The sequence below is a fragment of the Bombus terrestris genome, unplaced genomic scaffold, assembly GCF_910591885.1.
Source record: "Bombus terrestris unplaced genomic scaffold, iyBomTerr1.2, whole genome shotgun sequence".
NCBI lineage: Eukaryota > Metazoa > Arthropoda > Insecta > Hymenoptera > Apidae > Bombus > Bombus terrestris.
The window spans coordinates 558,290-581,601 of NW_025963551.1; positions in this window are offsets into that span (position 1 = coordinate 558,290).

A 23,312-nucleotide genomic window follows, 5' to 3' on the forward strand; every position below is an offset into this window, starting at 1 on the left:
TGCCTACTGACAAAAGATTACAGTTTATCAATAGTTTTACATAAATAGTAATATTTCCACATAGTACAGTTGCAACGTGAGGTCCGAAATCGCTGACAAATTAAGGTAATAACAGGAAATATATGCACGGCACCATAAGGTATATGTATAGCTTGGAAATTGTAATCGCTGCTCGCTCGCTCCGCTCGCTCGTAAGAATCTAGTCCAACCTCACAACCGATCCGGCACGTTCGCAAATTTGAAGTTAGTCCCCTCCTTATCGGATAACGAAAGCAAGAGGGATTGGTTTTAGGTTAGGCTATAGTTATCGATCGAGCGCAGCGAGCGAGGGACGGATAAAGGTGTGTCACAAATCATCGGTTTGGCACATAGGGACATTGAAATATTCGCACCTGCCCGAGAAGTAGGAAGTCTTTATCGAATTGCCTACAGACAAAAGTTTACAGTTTATCAATAGTTTTACATAAATAGTAATATTTCCACATAGTACAGTTGCAACGTGAGGTCCGAAATCGCTGACAAATTAAGGTAATAACAGGAAATATATGCACGGCACCATAAGGTATATGTATAGCTTGGAAATTGTAAACGTTGCTCGCTCGCTCCGCTCGCTCGTAAGAATCTAGTCCAACCTCACAACCGATCCGACACGTTCGCAAATTTGAAGTTAGTCCCCTCCTTATCGGATAACGAAAGCAAGAGGGATTGGTTTTAGGTTAGGCTATAGTTATCGATCGAGCGCAGCGAGCGAGGGACGCATAAAGGTGTGTCACAAATCATCGGTTTGGCACATAGGGACATTGAAATATTCGCACCTGCCCGAGGAGTAGGGAGTCTTTATCGCGTTGCCTACTGACAAAAGATTACAGTTTATCAATAGTTTTACATAAATAGTAATATTTCCACATAGTACGGTGCAACGTAAGGTCCGAAATCGCTGACAAATTGAGGTAATAACAGGAAATATATGCAAGGCAATATAAGGTATATGTATAGCTTGGAAATTGTAATCGTTGCTCGCTCGCTCCGCTCGCTCGTAAGAATCTAGTGCAACCTCACAACCGATCCGACACGTTCGCAAATTTGAAATTAGTCGCCTCCTTATCGGATAACGAAAGCAAGAGGGATTGGTTTTAGGTTAGGCTATAGTTATCGGGCGAGCACAGGGAGCGAGGGACGCGTAAGGGTGTGTCACAAACCAACGGTTTGTCACATAGGGTCATTGAAATATTCGCACCAGCCCCAGGAGCCGGAAGTCTTTATCGAATTGCGTACTGACAAAAGTTTACAGTATATCAATATTTGTACATAAATAGTAATATTTTCACACAGTACAATGCAACGTGAGGTCCGAAATCGCTGACAAATTGAGGTAATAATAGGAAATATATGCAGGACAATATAAGATATATGTATAGCTTGGAAATTGTAATCGTTGATCGCTCGCTCCCCTCGCTCGTAAGAATCTAGTGCAACCTCACAACCGATCCGACACGTTCGCAAATTTGAAATTAGTCGCCTCCTTATCGGATAACGAACACAAGAGGGATTGGTTTTAGGTTAGGCTATAGTTATCGATCGAGCGCAGCGAGCGAGGGACGCATAAAGGTGTGTCACAAATCATCGGTTTGGCACATAGGGACATTGAAATATTCGCACCTGCCCGAGGAGTAGGAAGTCTTTATCGAGTTGCCTACTGACAAAAGTTTACAGTTTATCAATAGTTTTACATAAATAGTAATATTTCCACATAGTACAGTTGCAACGTGAGGTCGGAAATCGCTGACAAATTAAGGTAATAGCAGGAAATATATGCACGGCACCATAAGGTATATGTATAGCTTGGAAATTGTAATCGTTGCTAGCTCGCTCCACTCGCTCGTAAGAATCTAGTCCAACCTCACAACCGATCCGACACGTTCGCAAATTTGAAATTAGTCCCCTCCTTATCGAATGGCGAACGTAAGAGATATTGGTTTTAGGTTAGGCTATAGTTTTCAAGCGAGCGCAGCGAGCGAGGGTCGCGTAAAGGTGTGTCACAAACCAACGGTTTGTCACTTAGGGACATTGAAATATTCGCACCAGCCCGAGGAGTCGGAAGTCTTTATCGCGTTGCCTACTGACAAAAGTTTACACTATATCAATATTTGTACATAAATAGTAATATTTTCACACAGTACAATGCAACGTGAGGTCCGAAATCGCTCACAAATTGAGGCAATAACCGGAAATATATGCAAGGTAATATAAAGTTTATGTATAGCTTGGAAATTGTAATCGTTGCTCGCTCGCTCCGCTCGCTCGTAAAAATCTAGTCCAACCTCACAACCGATCCGACACGTTCGCAAATTTGAAATTAGTCGCCTCCTTATCGGATAACGAAAGCAAGAGGGATTGGTTTTAGGTTAGGCTATAGTTATCGGGCGAGCACAGGGAGCGAGGGACGCGTAAGGGTGTGTCACAAACCAACGGTTTGTCACATAGGGTCATTGAAATATTCGCACCAGCCCCAGGAGCCGGAAGTCTTTATCGAATTGCCTACAGACAAAAGTTTACAGTATATCATTATTTGTACATAAATAGTAATATTTTCACTCAGTACAGTGCAACGTGAGGTCCGAAATCGCTGACAAATTGAGGCAATAACAGGAAATATATGCAAGGCAATATAAGATATATGTATAGCTTGGAAATTGTAATCGTTGCTCGCTCGCTCCGCTCGCTCGTAAGAATCTAGTCCAACCTCACAACCGATCCGACACGTTCGCAAATTTGAAGTTAGTCCCCTCCTTATCGGATAACGAAAGCAAGAGGGACTGGTTTTAGGTTAGGCTATAGTTATCGATCGAGTGCAGCGAGCGAGGGACGCATAAAGGTGTGTCACAAATCATCGGTTTGGCACATAGGGACATTGAAATATTCGCACCTGCCCGAGGAGTAGGAATTCTTTATCGAGTTGCCTACTGACATAAGTTTACAGTTTATCAATAGTTTTACATAAATAGTAATATTTCCACATAGTACAGTTGCAACGTGAGGTCCGAAATCGCTGACAAATTAAGGTAATAACAGGAAATATATGCACGGCACCATAAGGTATATGTATAGCTTGGAAATTGTAATCGTTGCTCGCTCGCTCCGCTCGCTCGTAAGAATCTAGTCCAACCTCACAACCGATCCGACACGTTCGCAAATTTGAAGTTAATCCCCTGCTTATCGGATAACGAAAGCAAGAGGGATTGGTTTTAGGTTAGGCTATAGTTATCGATCGAGCGCAGCGAGCGAGGGACGCATAAAGGTGTGTCACAAACCAACGGTTTGTCACATAGGGTCATTGAAATATTCGCACCAGCCCCAGGAGCCGGAAGTCTTTATCGAATTGCGTACTGACAAAAGTTTACAGTATATTAATATTTGTACATAAATAGTAATTTTTTCACACAGTACAATGCAACGTGAGGTCCGAAATCGCTGACAAATTGAGGTAATAATAGGAAATATATGCAGGACAATATAAGATATATGTATAGCTTGGAAATTGTAATCGTTGCTCGCTCGCTCCGCTCGCTCGTAAGAATCTAGTGCAACCGCACAACCGATCCGACACGTTCGCAAATTTGAAATTAGTCGCCTCCTTATCGGATAACGAAAGCAAGAGGGATTGGTTTTAGATTAGGCTATAGTTATCGGGCGAGCACAGGGAGCGAGGGACGCGTAAGGGTGTGTCACAAACCAACGGTTTGTCACATAGGGTCATTGAAATATTCGCACCAGCCCCAGGAGCCGGAAGTCTTTATCGAATTGCGTACTGACAAAAGTTTACAGTATATCAATATTTGTACATAAATAGTAATTTTTTCACACAGTACAATGCAACGTGAGGTCCGAAATCGCTGACAAATTGAGGTAATAATAGGAAATATATGCAGGACAATATAAGATATATGTATAGCTTGGAAATTGTAATCGTTGATCGCTCGCTCCCCTCGCTCGTAAGAATCTAGTGCAACCTCACAACCGATCCGACACGTTCGCAAATTTGAAATTAGTCGCCTCCTTATCGGATAACGAACACAAGAGGGATTGGTTTTAGGTTAGGCTATAGTTATCGATCGAGCGCAGTGAGCGAGGGACGCATAAAGGTGTGTCACAAATCATCGGTTTGGCACATAGGGACATTGAAATATTCGCACCTGCCCGAGGAGTAGGAAGTCTTTATCGCGTTGCCTACTGACAAAAGTTTACAGTTTATCAATAGTTTTACATAAATAGTAATATTTCCACATAGTACGGTGCAACGTAAGGTCCGAAATCGCTGACAAATTGAGGTAATAACAGGAAATATATGCAAGGCAATACAAGGTATATGTATAGCTTGGAAATTGTAATCGTTGCTCGCTCGCTCCGCTCGCTCGTAAGAATCTAGTGCAACCTCACATCCGATCCGACACGTTCGCAAATTTGAAATTAGTCGCCTCCTTATCGGATAACGAAAGCAAGAGGGATTGGTTTTAAGTTAGGCTATAGTTATCGGGCGAGCACAGGGAGCGAGGGACGCGTAAGGGTGTGTCACAAACCAACGGTTTGTCACATAGGGTCATTGAAATATTCGCACCAGCCCCAGGAGCCGGAAGTCTTTATCGAATTGCGTACTGACAAAAGTTTACAGTATATCAATATTTGTACATAAATAGTAATATTTTCACACAGTACAATGCAACGTGAGGTCCGAAATCGCTGACAAATTGAGGTAATAATAGGAAATATATGCAGGACAATATAAGATATATGTATAGCTTGGAAATTGTAATCGTTGATCGCTCGCTCCCCTCGCTCGTAAGAATCTAGTGCAACCTCACAACCGATCCGACACGTTCGCAAATTTGAAATTAGTCGCCTCCTTATCGGATAACGAACACAAGAGGGATTGGTTTTAGGTTAGGCTAAAGTTATCGATCGAGCGCAGCGAGCGAGGGACGCATAAAGTTGTGTCACAAATCATCGGTTTGGCACATAGGGACATTGAAATATTCGCACCTGCCCGAGGAGTAGGAAGTCTTTATCGAGTTGCCTACTGACAAAAGTTTACAGTTTATCAATAGTTTTACATAAATAGTAATATTTCCACATAGTACAGTTGCAACGTGAGGTCCGAAATCGCTGACAAATTAAGGTAATAACAGGAAATATATGCACGGCACCATAAGGTATATGTATAGCTTGGAAATTGTAATCGCTGCTCGCTCGCTCCGCTCGCTCGTAAGAATCTAGTCCAACCTCACAACCGATCCGACACGTTCGCAAATTTGAAGTTAGTCCCCTCCTTATCGGATAACGAACGCAAGAGGGATTGGTTTTAGGTTAGGCTATAGTTATCGAGCGAGCGCAGCGAGCGAGGGACGCGTCAAGGTGTGTCACAAACCAACGGTTTGGCACTTAGGGACATTGAAATATTCCCACCAGCCCGAGGAGTCGGAAGTCTTTATCGCGTTGCCTACTGACAAAAGTTTACAGTTTATCAATAGTTTTACATAAATAGTAATATTTCCACATAGTACAGTTGCAACGTGAGGTCCGAAATCGCTGACAAATTAAGATAATAACAGGAAATATATGCACGGCACCATAAGGTATATGTATAGCTTGGAAATTGTAATCGTTGCTCGCTCGCTCCGCTCGCTCGTAAGAATCTAGTCCAACCTCAGAACCGATCCGACACGTTCGCAAATTTGAAGTTAGTCCCCTCCTTATCGGATAACGAAAGCAAGAGGGATTGGTTTTAGGTTAGGCTATAGTTATCGATCGAGCGCAGCGAGCGAGGGACGCATAAAGGTGTGTCACAAATCATCGGTTTGGCACATAGGGACATTGAAATATTCGCACCTGCCCGAGGAGTAGGGAGTCTTTATCGCGTTGCCAACTGACAAAAGTTTACAGTTTATCAATAGTTTTACATAAATAGTAATATTTCCACATAGTACGGTGCAACGTAAGGTCCGAAATCGCTGACAAATTGAGGTAATAACAGGAAATATATGCAAGGCAATATAAGGTATATGTATAGCTTGGAAATTGTAATCGTTGCTCGCTCGCTCCGCTCGCTCGTAAGAATCTAGTGCAACCTCACAACCGATCCGACACGTTCGCAAATTTGAAATTAGTCGCCTCCTTATCGGATAACGAAAGCAAGAGGGATTGGTTTTAGGTTAGGCTATAGTTATCGGGCGAGCACAGGGAGCGAGGGACGCGTAAGGGTGTGTCACAAACCAACGGTTTGTCACATAGGGTCATTGAAATATTCGCACCAGCCCCAGGAGCCGGAAGTCTTTATCGAGTTGCGTACTGACAAAAGTTTACAGTATATCAATATTTGTACATAAATACTAATATTGCACACAGTACAGTGCAACGTGAGGTCCGAAATCGCTGACAAATTGAGGTAATAACAGGAAATATATGCAAGGCAATATAAGGTATATGTATAGCTTGGAAATTGTAATCGTTGCTCGCTCGCTCCACTCGCTCGTAAGAATCTAGACCAACCTCACCACCGATCCGACACGTTCGCAAATTTGAAATTAGTCGCCTCCTTATCGGATAACGAACACAAGAGGGATTGGTTTTAGGTTAGGCTATAGTTATCGATCGAGCGCAGCGAGCGAGGGACGCATAAAGGTGTGTCACAAATCATCGGTTTGGCACATAGGGACATTGAAATATTCGCACCTGCCCGAGGAGTAGGAAGTCTTTATCGAGTTGCCTACTGACAAAAGTTTACAGTTTATCAATAGTTTTACATAAATAGTAATATTTCCACATAGTACAGTTGCAACGTGAGGTCGGAAATCGCTGACAAATTAAGGTAATAACAGGAAATATATGCACGGCACCATAAGGTATATGTATAGCTTGGAAATTGTAATCGTTGCTAGCTCGCTCCGCTCGCTCGTAAGAATCTAGTCCAACCTCACAACCGATCCGACACGTTCGCAAATTTGAAATTAGTCCCCTCCTTATCGAATGGCGAACGTAAGAGATATTGGTTTTAGGTTAGGCTATAGTTTTCAAGCGAGCGCAGCGAGCGAGGGTCGCGTAAAGGTGTGTCACAAACCAACGGTTTGTCACTTAGGGACATTGAAATATTCGCACCAGCCCGAGGAGTCGGAAGTCTTTATCGCGTTGCCTACTGACAAAAGTTTACAGTTTATCAATAGTTTTACATAAATAGTAATATTTCCACATAGTACGGTGCAACGTAAGGTCCGAAATCGCTGACAAATTGAGGTAATAACAGGAAATATATGCAAGGCAATATAAGGTATATATATAGCTTGGAAATTGTAATCGTTGCTCGCTCGCTCCGCTCGCTCGTAAGAATCTAGTCCAACCTCCAAACCGATCCGACACGTTCGCAAATTTGAAATTAGTCTCCTCCTTATCGAATGGCGAACGTAAGAGACATTGGTTTTAGGTTAGGCTATAGTTTTCAAGCGAGCGCAGCGAGCGAGGGTCGCGTAAAGGTGTGTCACAAACCAACGGTTTGGCACTTAGCGACATTGAAATATTCGCACCAGCCCGAGGAGTCGGAAGTCTTTATCGCGTTACCTACTGACAAAAGTTTACAGTTTATCAATAGTTTTACATAAATAGTAATATTTCCACATAGTACGGTGCAACGTAAGGTCCAAAATCGCTGACAAATTGAGGCAATAACAGGAAATATATGCAAGGCAATATAAGATATATGTATAGCTTGGAAATTGTAATCGTTGCTCGCTCGCTCCGCTCTCTCGTAAGAATCTAGTCCAACCTCACAACCGATCCGACACGTTCGCAAATTTGAAATTAGTCGCCTCCTTATTGGATAACGAAAGCAAGAGGGATTGGTTTTAGGTTAGGCTATAGTTATCGGGCGAGCACAGGGAGCGAGGGACGCGTAAGGGTGTGTCACAAACCAACGGTTTGTCACATAGGGTCATTGAAATATTCGCACCAGCCCCAGGAGCCGGAAGTCTTTATCGAATTGCGTACTGACAAAAGTTTACAGTATATCAATATTTGTACATAAATAGTAATATTTTCACACAGTACAATGCAACGTGAGGTCCGAAATCGCTGACAAATTGAGGTAATAATAGGAAATATATGCAGGACAATATAAGATATATGTATAGCTTGGAAATTGTAATCGTTGATCGCTCGCTCCCCTCGCTCGTAAGAATCTAGTGCAACCTCACAACCGATCCGACACGTTGGCAAATTTGAAATTAGTCGCCTCCTTATCGGATAACGAACGCAAGAGGGATTGGTTTTAGGTTAGGCTATAGTTATCGGGCGAGCACAGGGAGCGAGGGACGCGTAAGGGTGTGTCACAAACCAACGGTTTGTCACATAGTGTCATTGAAATATTCGCACCAGCCCCAGGAGCCGGAAGTCTTTATCGAATTGCCTACAGACAAAAGTTTACAGTATATCAATATTTGTACATAAATAGTAATATTTCCACATAGTACAGTTGCAACGTGAGGTCCGAAATCGCTGACAAATTGAGGCAATAACAGGAAATATATGCAAGGCAATATAAGGTATATGTATAGCTTGGAAATTGTAATCGCTGCTCGCTCGCTCCGCTCGCTCGTAAGAATCTAGTCCAACCTCACAACCGATCCGACACGTTCGCAAATTTGAAGTTAGTCCCCTCCTTATCGGATAACGAAAGCAAGAGGGATTGGTTTTAGGTTAGGCTATAGTTATCGATCGAGCGCGGCGAGCGAGGGACGCATAAAGGTGTGTCACAAATCATCGGTTTGGCACATAGGGACATTGAAATATTCGCACCTGCCCGAGGAGTAGGAAGTCTTTATCGAATTGCCTACAGACAAAAGTTTACAGTTTATCAATAGTTTTACATAAATAGTAATATTTCCACATAGCACAGTTGCAACGTGAGGTCCGAAATCGCTGACAAATTAAGGTAATAACAGGAAATATATGCACGTCACCATAAGGTATATGTATAGCTTGGAAATTGTAATCGTTGCTCGCTCTCTCCGCTCGCTCGTAAGAATCTAGTCCAACCTCACAACCGATCCGACACGTTCGCAAATTTGAAGTTAGTCCCCTCCTTATCGGATAACGAAAGCAAGAGGGATTGGTTTTAGGTTAGGCTATAGTTATCAATCGAGCGCAGCGAGCGAGGGACGCATAAAGGTGTGTCACAAATCATCGGTTTGGCACATAGGGACATTGAAATATTCGCACCTGCCCGAGGAGTAGGGAGTCTTTATCGCGTTGCCTACTGACAAAAGATTACAGTTTATCAATAGTTTTACATAAATAGTAATATTTTCACACAGTACAATGCAACGTGAGGTCCGAAATCGCTGACAAATTGAGGTAATAATAGGAAATATATGCAGGACAATATAAGATATATGTATAGCTTGGAAATTGTAATCGTTGATCGCTCGCTCCCCTCGCTCGTAAGAATCTAGTGCAACCTCACAACCGATCCGACACGTTCGCAAATTTGAAATTAGTCGCCTCCTTATCGGATAACGAACACAAGAGGGATTGGTTTTAGGTTAGGCTATAGTTATCGATCGAGCGCAGCGAGCGAGGGACGCATAAAGTTGTGTCACAAATCATCGGTTTGGCACATAGGGACATTGAAATATTCGCACCTGCCCGAGGAGTAGGAATTCTTTATCGAGTTGCCTACTGACAAAAGTTTACAGTTTATCAATAGTTTTACATAAATAGTAATATTTCCACATAGTACAGTTGCAACGTGAGGTCCGAAATCGCTGACAAATTAAGGTAATAACAGGAAATATATGCACGGCACCATAAGGTATATGTATAGCTTGGAAATTGTAATCGCTGCTCGCTCGCTCCGCTCGCTCGTAAGAATCTAGTCCAACCTCACAACCGATCCGACACGTTCGCAAATTTGAAGTTAGTCCCCTCCTTATCGGATAACGAAAGCAAGAGGGATTGGTTTTAGGTTAGGCTATAGTTATCGATCGATCGCAGCGAGCGAGGGACGCATAAAGGTGTGTCACAAATCATCGGTTTGGCACATAGGGACATTGAAATATTCGCACCTGCCCGAGGAGTAGGAAGTCTTTATCGAATTGCCTACAGACAAAAGTTTACAGTTTATCAATAGTTTTACATAAATAGTAATATTTCCACATAGTACAGTTGCAACGTGAGGTCCGAAATCGCTGACAAATTAAGGTAATAACAGGAAATATATGCACGGCACCATAAGGTATATGTATAGCTTGGAAATTGTAATCGTTGCTCGCTCGCTCCGCTCGCTCGTAAGAATCTAGTCCAACCTCACAACCGATCCGACACGTTCGCAAATTTGAAGTTAGTCCCCTCCTTATCGGATAACGAAAGCAAGAGGGATTGGTTTTAGGTTAGGCTATAGTTATCGATCGAGCGCAGCGAGCGAGAGACGCATAAAGGTGTGTCACAAATCATCGGTTTGGCACATAGGGACATTGAAATATTCGCACCTGCCCGAGGAGTAGGGAGTCTTTATCGCGTTGCCTACTGACAAAAGATTACAGTTTATCAATAGTTTTACATAAATAGTAATATTTCCACATAGTACGGTGCAACGTAAGGTCCGAAATCGCTGACAAATTGAGGTAATAACAGGAAATATATGCAAGGCAATATAAGGTATATGTATAGCTTGGAAATTGTAATCGTTGCTCGCTCGCTCCGCTCGCTCGTAAGAATCTAGTGCAACCTCACAACCGATCCGACACGTTCGCAAATTTGAAATTAGTCGCCTCCTTATCGGATAACGAAAGCAAGAGGGATTGGTTTTAGGTTAGGCTATAGTTATCGGGCGAGCACAGGGAGCGAGGGACGCGTAAGGGTGTGTCACAAACCAACGGTTTGTCACATAGGGTCATTGAAATATTCGCACCAGCCCCAGGAGCCGGAAGTCTTTATCGAATTGCGTACTGACAAAAGTTTACAGTATATCAATATTTGTACATAAATAGTAATATTTTCACACAGTACAATGCAACGTGAGGTCCGAAATCGCTGACAAATTGAGGTAATAATAGGAAATATATGCAGGACAATATAAGATATATGTATAGCTTGGAAATTGTAATCGTTGATCGCTCGCTCCCCTCGCTCGTAAGAATCTAGTGCAGCCTCACAACCGATCCGACACGTTCGCAAATTTGAAATTAGTCCCCTCCTTATCGAATGGCGAACGTAAGAGATATTGGTTATAGGTTAGGCTATAGTTTTCAAGCGAGCGCAGCGAGCGAGGGTCGCGTAAAGGTGTGTCACAAACCAACGGTTTGTCACTTAGGGACATTGAAATATTCGCACCAGCCCGAGGAGTCGGAAGTCTTTATCGCGTTGCCTACTGACAAAAGTTTACAGTTTATCAATAGTTCTACATAAATAGTAATATTTCCACATAGTACGGTGCAACGTAAGGTCCGAAATCGCTGACAAATTGAGGTAATAACAGGAAATATATGCAAGGCAATATAAGGTATATGTATAGCTTGGAAATTGTAATCGTTGCTCGCTCGCTCCGCTCGCTCGTAAGAATCTAGTCCAACCTCCAAACCGATCCGACACGTTCGCAAATTTGAAATTAGTCTCCTCCTTATCGAATGGCGAACGTAAGAGACATTGGTTTTAGGTTAGGCTATAGTTTTCAAGCGAGCGCAGCGAGCGAGGGTCGCGTAAAGGTGTGTCACAAACCAACGGTTTGGCACTTAGGGACATTGAAATATTCGCACCAGCCCGAGGAGTCGGAAGTCTTTATCGAATTGCGTACTGACAAAAGTTTACACTATATTAATATTTGTACATAAATAGTAATATTTTCACACAGTACAATGCAACGTGAGGTCCGAAATCGCTGACAAATTGAGGCAATAACAGGAAATATATGCAAGGCAATATAAAGTATATGTATAGCTTGGAAATTGTAATCGTTGCTCGCTCGCTCCGCTCGCTCGTAAGAATCTAGTGCAACCTCACAACCGATCCGACACGTTCGCAAATTTGAAATTAGTCGCCTCCTTATCGGATAACGAAAGCAAGAGGGATTGGTTTTAGGTTAGGCTATAGTTATCGGGCGAGCACAGGGAGCGAGGGACGCGTAAGGGTGTGTCACAAACCAACGGTTTGTCACATAGGGTCATTGAAATATTCGCACCAGCCCCAGGAGCCGGAAGTCTTTATCGAATTGCCTACAGACAAAAGTTTACAGTATATCATTATTTGTACATAAATAGTAATATTTTCACTCAGTACAGTGCAACGTGAGGTCCGAAATCGCTGACAAATTGAGGCAATAACAGGAAATATATGCAAGGCAATATAAGATATATGTATAGCTTGGAAATTGTAATCGTTGCTCGCTCGCTCCGCTCGCTCGTAAGAATCTAGTCCAACCTCACAACCGATCCGACACGTTCGCAAATTTGAAGTTAGTCCCCTCCTTATCGGATAACGAAAGCAAGAGGGACTGGTTTTAGGTTAGGCTATAGTTATCGATCGAGCGCAGCGAGCGAGGGACGCATAAAGGTGTGTCACAAATCATCGGTTTGTCACATAGGGACATTGAAATATTCGCACCTGCCCGAGGAGTAGGAATTCTTTATCGAGTTGCCTACTGACATAAGTTTACAGTTTATCAATAGTTTTACATAAATAGTAATATTTCCACATAGTACAGTTGCAACGTGAGGTCCGAAATCGCTGACAAATTAAGGTAATAACAGGAAATATATGCACGGCACCATAAGGTATATGTATAGCTTGGAAATTGTAATCGTTGCTCGCTCGCTCAGCTCGCTCGTAAGAATCTAGTCCAACCTCACAACCGATCCGACACGTTCGCAAATTTGAAGTTAATCCCCTGCTTATCGGATAACGAAAGCAAGAGGGATTGGTTTTAGGTTAGGCTATAGTTATCGATCGAGCGCAGCGAGCGAGGGACGCATAAAGGTGTGTCACAAACCAACGGTTTGTCACATAGGGTCATTGAAATATTCGCACCAGCCCCAGGAGCCGGAAGTCTTTATCGAATTGCGTACTGACAAAAGTTTACAGTATATCAATATTTGTACATAAATAGTAATTTTTTCACACAGTACAATGCAACGTGAGGTCCGAAATCGCTGACAAATTGAGGTAATAATAGGAAATATATGCAGGACAATATAAGATATATGTATAGCTTGGAAATTGTAATCGTTGCTCGCTCGCTCCGCTCGCTCGTAAGAATCTAGTGCAACCTCACAACCGATCCGACACGTTCGCAAATTTGAAATTAGTCGCCTCCTTATCGGATAACGAAAGCAAGAGGGATTGGTTTTAGGTTAGGCTATAGTTTTCAACCGAGCACAGCGAGCGAGGGTCGCATAAAGGTGTGTCACAAACCAACGGTTTGGCACTTAGGGACATTGAAATATTCGCACCAGCCCGAGGAGTCGGAAGTCTTTATCGCGTTGCCTACTGACACAAGTTTACAGTTTATCAATAGTTTTACATAAATAGTAATATTTCCACATAGTACGGTGCAACGTAAGGTCCGAAATCGCTGACAAATTGAGGTAATAACAGGAAATATATGCAAGGCAATATAGGGTATATGTATAGCTTGGAAATTGTAATCGTTGCTCGCTCGCTCCGCTCGCTCGTAAGAATCTAGTGCAACCGCACAACCGATCCGACACGTTCGCAAATTTGAAATTAGTCGCCTCCTTATCGGATAACGAAAGCAAGAGGGATTGGTTTTAGATTAGGCTATAGTTATCGGGCGAGCACAGGGAGCGAGGGACGCGTAAGGGTGTGTCACAAACCAACGGTTTGTCACATAGGGTCATTGAAATATTCGCACCAGCCCCAGGAGCCGGAAGTCTTTATCGAATTGCGTACTGACAAAAGTTTACAGTATATCAATATTTGTACATAAATAGTAATTTTTTCACACAGTACAATGCAACGTGAGGTCCGAAATCGCTGACAAATTGAGGTAATAATAGGAAATATATGCAGGACAATATAAGATATATGTATAGCTTGGAAATTGTAATCGTTGATCGCTCGCTCCCCTCGCTCGTAAGAATCTAGTTCAACCTCACAACCGATCCGACACGTTCGCAAATTTGAAATTAGTCGCCTCCTTATCGGATAACGAACACAAGAGGGATTGGTTTTAGGTTAGGCTATAGTTATTGATCAAGCGCAGCGAGCGAGGGACGCATAAAGGTGTGTCACAAATCATCGGTTTGGCACATAGGGACATTGAAATATTCGCACCTGCCCGAGGAGTAGGGAGTCTTTATCGCGTTGCCTACTGACAAAAGATTACAGTTTATCAATAGTTTTACATAAATAGTAATATTTTCACACAGTACAATGCAACGTGAGGTCCGAAATCGCTGACAAATTGAGGTAATAATAGGAAATATATGCAGGACAATATAAGATATATGTATAGCTTGGAAATTGTAATCGTTGATCGCTCGCTCCCCTCGCTCGTAAGAATCTAGTGCAACCTCACAACCGATCCGACACGTTCGCAAATTTGAAATTAGTCGCCTCCTTATCGGATAACGAACACAAGAGGGATTGGTTTTAGGTTAGGCTATAGTTATCGATCGAGCGCAGCGAGCGAGGGACGCATAAAGGTGTGTCACAAATCATCGGTTTGGCACATAGGGACATTGACATATTCGCACCTGCCCGAGGAATAGGAAGTCTTTATCGAGTTGCCTACTGACAAAAGTTTACAGTTTATCAATAGTTTTACATAAATAGTAATATTTCCACATAGTACAGTTGCAACGTGAGGTCGGAAATCGCTGACAAATTAAGGTAATAACAGGAAATATATGCACGGCACCATAAGGTATATGTATAGCTTGGAAATTGTAATCGTTGCTAGCTCGCTCCACTCGCTCGTAAGAATCTAGTCCAACCTCACAACCGATCCGACACGTTCGCAAATTTGAAATTAGTCCCCTCCTTATCGAATGGCGAACGTAAGAGATATTGGTTTTAGGTTAGGCTATAGTTTTCAAGCGAGCGCAGCGAGCGAGGGTCGCGTAAAGGTGTGTCACAAACCAACGGTTTGTCACTTAGGGACATTGAAATATTCGCACCAGCCCGAGGAGTCGGAAGTCTTTATCGAATTGCCTACAGACAAAAGTTTACAGTATATCAATATTTGTACATAAATAGTAATATTTTCACACAGTACAGTGCAACGTGAGGTCCGAAATCGCTGACCAATTGAGGTAATAACACGAAATATATGCAAGGCAATATAAGGTATATGTATAGCTTGGAAATTGTAATCGTTGCTCGCTCGCTCCGCTCGCTCGTAAGAATCTAGTCCAACCTCCAAACCGATCCGACACGTTCGCAAATTTGAAATTAGTCTCCTCCTTATCGAATGGCGAACGTAAGAGACATTGGTTTTAGGTTAGGCTATAGTTTTCAAGCGAGCGCAGCGAGCGAGGGTCGCGTAAAGGTGTGTCACAAACCAACGGTTTGGCACTTAGGGACATTGAAATATTCGCACCAGCCCGAGGAGTCGGAAGTCTTTATCGAATTGCCTACAGACAAAAGTTTACAGTATATCATTATTTGTACATAAATAGTAATATTTTCACTCAGTACAGTGCAACGTGAGGTCCGAAATCGCTGACAAATTGAGGCAATAACAGGAAATATATGCAAGGCAATATAAGATATATGTATAGCTTGGAAATTGTAATCGTTGCTCGCTCGCTCCGCTCGCTCGTAAGAATCTAGTCCAACCTCACAACCGATCCGACACGTTCGCAAATTTGAAGTTAATCCCCTGCTTATCGGATAACGAACGCAAGAGGGATTGGTTTTAGGTTAGGCTATAGTTATCGGGCGAGCACAGGGAGCGAGGGACGCGTAAGGGTGTGTCACAAACCAACGGTTTGTCACATAGTGTCATTGAAATATTCGCACCAGCCCCAGGAGCCGGAAGTCTTTATCGAATTGCCTACAGACAAAAGTTTACAGTATATCATTATTTGTACATAAATAGTAATATTTTCACTCAGTACAGTGCAACGTGAGGTCCGAAATCGCTGACAAATTGAGGCAATAACAGGAAATATATGCAAGGCAATATAAGATATATGTATAGCTTGGAAATTGTAATCGTTGCTCGCTCGCTCCGCTCGCTCGTAAGAATCTAGTCCAACCTCACAACCGATCCGACACGTTCGCAAATTTGAAGTTAATCCCCTGCTTATCGGATAACGAAAGCAAGAGGGATTGGTTTTAGGTTAGGCTATAGTTATCGATCGAGCGCAGCGAGCGAGGGACGCATAAAGGTGTGTCACAAACCAACGGTTTGTCACATAGGGTCATTGAAATATTCGCACCAGCCCCAGGAGCCGGAAGTCTTTATCGAATTGCGTACTGACAAAAGTTTACAGTATATCAATATTTGTACATAAATAGTAATTTTTTCACACAGTACAATGCAACGTGAGGTCCGAAATCGCTGACAAATTGAGGTAATAATAGGAAATATATGCAGGACAATATAAGATATATGTATAGCTTGGAAATTGTAATCGTTGCTCGCTCGCTCCGCTCGCTCGTGAGAATCTAGTGCAACCTCACAACCGATCCGACACGTTCGCAAATTTGAAATTAGTCGCCTCCTTATCGGATAACGAAAGCAAGAGGGATTGGTTTTAGGTTAGGCTATAGTTTTCAACCGAGCGCAGCGAGCGAGGGTCGCATAAAGGTATGTCACAAACCAACGGTTTGGCACTTAGGGACATTGAAATATTCGCACCAGCCCGAGGAGTCGGAAGTCTTTATCGAGTTGCCTACTGACAAAAGTTTACAGTTTATCAATAGTTTTACATAAATAGTAATATTTCCACATAGTACAGTTGCAACGTGAGGTCCGAAATCGCTGACAAATTAAGGTAATAACAGGAAATATATGCACGGCACCATAAGGTATATGTATAGCTTAGAAATTGTAATCGTTGCTCGCTCGCTCCGCTCGCTCGTAAGAATCTAGTCCAACCTCCCAACCGATCCGACACGTTCGCAAATTTGAAATTAGTCCCCTCCTTATCGAATGGCGAACGTAAGAGTTATTGGTTTTAGGTTAGGCTATAGTTTTCAAGCGAGCGCAGCGAGCGAGGGTCGCGTAAAGGTGTGTCACAAACCAACGGTTTGGCACTTAGGGACATTGAAATATTCGCACCAGCCCGAGGAGTCGGAAGTCTTTATCGCGTTGCCTACTGACAAAAGTTTACAGTTTATCAATAGTTTTACATAAATAGTAATATTTCCACATAGTACGGTGCAACGTAAGGTCCGAAATCGCTGACAAATTGAGGTAATAACAGGAAATATATGCAAGGCAATATAGGGTATATGTATAGCTTGGAAATTGTAATCGTTGCTCGCTCGCTCCGCTCGCTCGTAAGAATCTAGTGCAACCTCACAACCGATCCGACACGTTCGCAAATTTGAAATTAGTCGCCTCCTTATCGGATAACGAAAGCAAGAGGGATTGGTTTTAGGTTAGGCTATAGTTATCGGGCGAGCACAGGGAGCGAGGGACGCGTAAGGGTGTGTCACAAACCAACGGTTTGTCAAATAGGGTCATTGAAATATTCGCACCAGCCCCAGGAGCCGGAAGTCTTTATCGAATTGCGTACTGACAAAAGTTTACAGTATATCAATACTTGTACATAAATAGTAATTTTTTCACACAGTACAATGCAACGTGAGGTCCGAAATCGCTGACAAATTGAGTTAATAATAGGAAATATATGCAGGACAATATAAGATATATGTATAGCTTGGAAATTGTAATCGTTGATCGCTCGCTCCCCTCGCTCGTAAGAATCTAGTGCAACCTCACAACCGATCCGACACGTTCGCAAATTTGAAATTAGTCGCCTCCTTATCGGATAACGAACACAAGAGGGATTGGTTTTAGGTTAGGCTATAGTTATCGATCGAGCGCAGCGAGCGAGGGACGCATAAAGGTGTGTCACAAATCATCGGTTTGGCACATAAGGACATTGAAATATTCGCACCTGCCCGAGGAGTAGGAATTCTTTATCGAGTTGCCTACTGACAAAAGTTTACAGTTTATCAATAGTTTTACATAAATAGTAATATTTCCACATAGTACAGTTGCAACGTGAGGTCCGAAATCGCTGATAAATTAAGGTAATAACAGGAAATATATGCACGGCACCATAAGGTATATGTATAGCTTGGAAATTGTAATCGTTGCTCGCTCGCCCCGCTCGCTCGTAAGAATCTAGTCCAACCTCACAACCGATCCGACACGTTTGCAAATTTGAAGTTAGTCCCCTCCTTATCGGATAACGAAAGCAAGAGGGATTGGTTTTAGGTTAGGCTATAGTTATCGGGCGAGCACAGGGAGCGAGGGACGCGTAAGGGTGTGTCACAAACCAACGGTTTGTCACATAGGGACATTGAAATATTCGGACCAGCCCCAGGAGCCGGAAGTCTTTATCGAATTGCCTACAGACAAAAGTTTACAGTATATCAATATTTGTACATAAATAGTAATATCTTCACACAGTACAGTGCAACGTGAGGTCCGAAATCGCTGACAAATTGAGGTAATAACAGGAAATATATGCAAGGCAATATAAGGTATATGTATAGCTTGGAAATTGTAATCGTTGCTCGCTCGCTCCGCTCGCTCGTAAGAATCAAGTCCAACCTCCCAACCGATCCGACACGTTCGCAAATTTGAAATTAGTCCCCTCCTTATCGAATGGCGAACGTAAGAGATATTGGTTTTAGGTTAGGCTATAGTTTTCAAGCGAGCGCAGCGAGCGAGGGTCGCGTAAAGGTGTGTCACAAACCAACGGTTTGGCACTTAGGGACATTGAAATATTCGCACCAGCCCGAGGAGTCGGAAGTCTTTATCGCGTTGCCTACTGACAAAAGTTTACAGTTTATCAATAGTTTTACATAAATAGTAATATTTCCACATAGTACGGTGCAACATAAGGTCCGAAATCGCTGACAAATTGCGGTAATAACAGGAAATATATGCAAGTCAATATAAGGTATATGTATAGCTTGGAAATTGTAATCGTTGCTCGCTCGCTCCGCTCGCTCGTAAGAATCTAGTCCAACCTCACAACCGATCCGACACATTCGTAAATTTGAAGTTAGTCCCCTCCTTATCGGATAACGAAAGCAAGAGGGATTGGTTTTAGGCTAGGCTATAGTTATCGGGCGAGCACAGGGAGCGAGGGACGCGTAAGGGTGTGTCATAAACCAACGGTTTGTCACATAGTGTCATTGAAATATTCGCACCAGCCCCAGGAGCCGGAAGTCTTTATCGAATTGCGTACTGACAAAAGTTTACAGTATATCAATATTTGTACATAAATAGTAATATTTTCACACAGTACAATGCAACGTGAGGTCCGAAACCGCTGACAAATTGAGGTAATAACAGGAAATATATGCAAGGCAATATAAGGTATATGTATAGCTTGGAAATTGTAATCGTTGCTCGCTCGCTCCACTCGCTCGTAAGAATCTAGTCCAACCTCACCACCGATCCGACACGTTGGCAAATTTGAAATATGTCTCCTCCTTATCGAATAGCGAAGGTAACAGGGATTGGTTTTAGGTTAGGCTACAGTTTACGAGCGAGCACAGCTAGCGACGGACGCGTAAAGGTGTGTCACTAACCAACAGTTTGGCACATAGGGACATTGAAATATTCGCACCTGCCCGAGGAGTAGGAAGTCTTTATCGAGTTGCCTACTGACAAAAGTTTACAGTTTATCAATAGTTTTACATAAATAGTAATATTTCCACATAGTACAGTTGCAACGTGAGGTCCGAAATCGCTGACAAATTAAGGTAATAACAGGAAATATATGCACGGCACCATAAGGTATATGTATAGCTTGGAAATTGTAATCGTTGCTCGCTCGCTCCGCTCGCTCGTTAGAATCTAGTCCAACCTCACAACCGATCCGACACGTTCGCAAATTTGAAATTAGTCGCCTCCTTATCGGATAACGAACACAAGAGGGATTGGTTTTAGGTTAGGCTATAGTTATCGATCGAGCGCAGCGAGCGAGGGACGCATAAAGGTGTGTCACAAATCATCGGTTTGGCACATAGGGACATTGAAATATTCGCACCTGCCCGAGGAGTAGGAAGTCTTTATCGAGTTGCCTACTGACAAAAGTTTACAGTTTATCAATAGTTTTAAATAAATAGTAATATTTCCACATAGCACAGTTGCAACGTGAGGTCCGAAATCGCTGACAAATTATGGTAATAACAGGAAATATATGCACGGCACCATAAGGTATATGTATAGCTTGGAAATTGTAATCGTTGCTCGCTCGCTCCGCTCGCTCGTAAGAATCTAGTCCAACCTCACAACCGATCCGACACGTTCGCAAATTTGAAATTAGTCGCCTCCTTATCGGATAACGAACACAAGAGGGATTGGTTTTAGGTTAGGCTATAGTTATCGATCGAGCGCAGCGAGCGAGGGACGCATAAAGGTGTGTCACAAATCATCGGTTTGGCACATAGGGACATTGAAATATTCGCACCTGCCCGAGGAGTAGGAAGTCTTTATCGAGTTGCCTACTGACAAAAGTTTACAGTTTATCAATAGTTTTAAATAAATAGTAATATTTCCACATAGCACAGTTGCAACGTGAGGTCCGAAATCGCTGACAAATTATGGTAATAACAGGAAATATATGCACGGCACCATAAGGTATATGTATAGCTTGGAAATTGTAATCGTTGCTCGCTCGCTCCGCTCGCTCGTAAGAATCTAGTCCAACCTCACAACCGATCCGACACGTTCGCAAATTTGAAATTAGTCGCCTCCTTATCGGATAACGAACGCAAGAGCGATTGGTTTTAGGTTAGGCTATAGTTATCGGGCGAGCACAGGGAGCGAGGGACGCGTAAGGGTGTGTCACAAACCAACGGATTGGCACTTAGGGACATTGAAATATTCGCACCCGCCCGAGGAGTCGGAAGTCTTTATCGCGTTGCCTACTGACAAAAGTTTACAGTTTATCAATAGTTTTACATAAATAGTAATATTTCCACATAGTACAGTGCAACGTGAGGTCCGAAATCGCTGACAAAATTAGGTAATAACAGGAAATATATGCAAGGCAATATAAGGTATATGTATAGCTTGGAAATTGTAATCGTTGCTCGCTCGCACCGCTCGCTCGTAAGAATCTAGTCCAACCTCCCAACCGATCCGACACGTTCGCAAATTTGAAATTAGTCCCCTCCTTATCGAATGGCGAACGTAAGAGATATTGGTTTTAGGTTAGGCTATAGTTTTCAAGCGAGCGCAGCGAGCGAGGCTCGCGTAAAGGTGTGTCACAAACCAACGGATTGGCACTTAGGGACATTGAAATATTCGCACCCGCCCGAGGAGTCGGAAGTCTTTATCGCGTTGCCTACTGACAAAAGTTTACAGTTTATCAATAGTTTTACATAAATAGTAATATTTCCACATAGTACGGTGCAACGTAAGGTCCGAAATCGCTGACAAATTGAGGTAATAACAGGAAATATATGCACGGCACCATAAGGTATATGTATAGCTTGGAAGTTGTAATCGTTGCTCGCTCGTTCCGCTCGCTCGTAAAAATCTAGTCCAACCACGCAGTCGATCCGACACGTTCGCAAATTTGAAATATGTCTCCTCCTTATCGGATAACGAACGCAAGAGGGATTGGTTTTACGCTAGGCTATAGTTTTCGAGCGAGCGCAGCGAGCGAGGGACGCGTAATGGTGTGTCACGAACCAACGGTTTGGCTCATAGGGACATTGAAATATTCGCACCAGGCCGAGGAGTCGGAAGTCTTTATCGCGTTGCCTACTGACAAAAGTTTACAGTTTATCAATAGTTTTACATAAATAGTAATATTTCCACATAGTACGGTGCAACGTAAGGTCCAAAATCGCTGACAAATTGAGGTAATAATAGGAAATATATGCCAGGCAATATGAGGTAAATGTATAGCTTGGAAATTGTAATCGTTGCTCGTTCGCTCCGCTCCCTCGTAAGAATCTAGTCCAACCTCACAACCGATCCGACACGTTCGCAAATTTGAAGTTAGTCCCCTCCTTATCGGATGACGAAAGCAAGAGGGATTGGTTTTAGGTTAGGCTATAGTTATCGGGCGAGCACAGGGAGCGAGGGACGCGTAAGGGTGTGTCACAAACCAACGGTTTGTCACATAGGGTCATTGAGATATTCGCACCAGCCCCAGGAGCCGGAAGTCTTTATCGAATTGCGTACTGACAAAAGTTTACAGTATATCAATATTTGTACATAAATAGTAATATTTTCACACAGTACAATGCAACGTGAGATCCGAAATCGCAGACAAATTGAGGTAATAATAGGAAATATATGCAGGACAATATAAGATATATGTATAGCTTGGAAATTGTAATCGTTGATCGCTCGCTCCCCTCGCTCGTAAGAATCTAGTCCAACCTCACAACCGATCCGACACGTTCGCAAATTTGAAATTAGTCGCCTCCTTATCGGATAACGAACGCAAGAGCGATTGGTTTTAGGTTAGGCTATAGTTATCGGGCGAGCACAGGGAGCGAGGGACGCGTAAGGGTGTGTCACAAACCAACGGATTGGCACTTAGGGACATTGAAATATTCGCACCCGCCCGAGGAGTCGGAAGTCTTTATCGCGTTGCCTACTGACAAAAGTTTACAGTTTATCAATAGTTTTACATAAATAGTAATATTTCCACATAGTACAGTGCAACGTGAGGTCCGAAATCGCTGACAGAATGAGGTAGTAACAGGAAATATATGCAAGGCAATATAAGGTATATGTATAGCTTGGAAATTGTAATCGTTGCTCGCTCGCACCGCTCGCTCGTAAGAATCTAGTCCAACCTCCCAACCGATCCGACACGTTCGCAAATTTGAAATTAGTCCCCTCCTTATCGAATGGCGAACGTAAGAGATATTGGTTTTAGGTTAGGCTATAGTTTTCAAGCGAGCGCAGCGAGCGAGGCTCGCGTAAAGGTGTGTCACAAACCAACGGATTGGCACTTAGGGACATTGAAATATTCGCACCCGCCCGAGGAGTCGGAAGTCTTTATCGCGTTGCCTACTGACAAAAGTTTACAGTTTATCAATAGTTTTACATAAATAGTAATATTTCCACATAGTACGGTGCAACGTAAGGTCCG